General features: G+C 32.6%; 1 long non-coding RNA gene across 1 annotated transcript; it reads left to right on the top strand.

The window, feature by feature from the left end:
* Positions 1–356: 356 nt before the first annotated feature.
* On the top strand, positions 357–1,060 carry LOC307157745. Its single transcript, XR_013821057.1, has 3 exons — positions 357–448; positions 861–941; positions 1,030–1,060. It is a non-coding gene; the product is annotated as an uncharacterized lncRNA (long non-coding RNA).
* The last annotated feature ends 214 nt before the right edge of the window (positions 1,061–1,274 follow it).

The raw sequence follows: 1,274 nt of genomic DNA on the forward strand, positions 1-1,274 counted from the left end.
CAGATTTCTGAAATTCACCAAAGTCCTAACTTTCTCCATATATCCATCACAAGATTATCTGCACCATTAACTTTTATAAAGAATCGTACAACTATTAAGATGGTAGGTTTGATTGAAGAAAATTTAAGTTGTGGACATTTATACAAGCACTGATTAATCTACTAATGGTACACTTTCAGATTTGTGCAGCAACTCAATAACTACTGTTGTTATTTTGAAGTCCACAAACCCCTATACAAATGTCAAATGTCCCCATATACAAACTAACAGACCATGTCTATGTTAGTTGCAAAATGTTTAATGCGAAGACTTCACTTATTGCACTTTGTTGAATGAATGTAATATTTGCAGATTTCTGAAATTCACTGAAGTCATAATTTCCCATATACCCATCACAAGATTATCTGCTCCATGAACTCCTATAAAGAAGTCCACAGCTGATAAAAAGGTATATTTCATTGTATGTCTGCATAATTTAAATTGAAACGCTTTCATTCAAACCCTGATTAATCTACTATTGGTACACTTTCAGATTTGTGCAACAACTCAATAACCACTGTTGATATTCTGAGGTCCATAAACTCTTATACAAATTTTCACTACTGACAAAAAGGTAAGCTAACAAAAACATTGCCATTAAGAAGAAAATGTTTGTTAACCCTTTACTTTCACCAAGCAGTTTGTTCAATGCTTGTCATCTTTGCAGATAACTTCCTCCATATACCCATCTCAAGATTATCTGCTTCATTAACTTTTATAAAGAAGTTCACAACTGATAAAACGGTACATTTTATTGAAGTAAATTTAAGTTGTTGACTTTTATACAAGCACTGATTAATCTACTAATGGTACACTTTCAGATTTGTGCAGCAACTCAATAACCACTGTTGATATTCTGAAGTCCACAAACCCTTGTACAAATGTCCACTACCAACAAAAATGTAAGTTAACATACAATGTCTATGTTAGCTGCAAAATATTTTATGTGAAGACTTCACTTGGAGCATTTAATGAATGTAATATTTTCAGATTTCTGAAACACACTGAAGTCATAACTTCCTCCATGTACTCATCACAAGATTTTCTGATCCATGAACTCCTATAAAGAAGCCCACAGCTGATAAAAAAGGTATATTTCATTGCATGTCTGCAAAATTGAAATTTAAACGCTTTCATTCAAGCCCTAGTTAATCTACTTTCAGATTTGTGCAACAACTCAAAAACCACTGTTGATATTCTGAGGTCCATAAACTCCATAAACAATTTTTCACTAC

This window comes from Squalius cephalus (assembly GCF_949319135.1).
Source record: "Squalius cephalus genome assembly, chromosome: 4".
Taxonomy (NCBI): Eukaryota; Metazoa; Chordata; class Actinopteri; order Cypriniformes; family Leuciscidae; genus Squalius; species Squalius cephalus.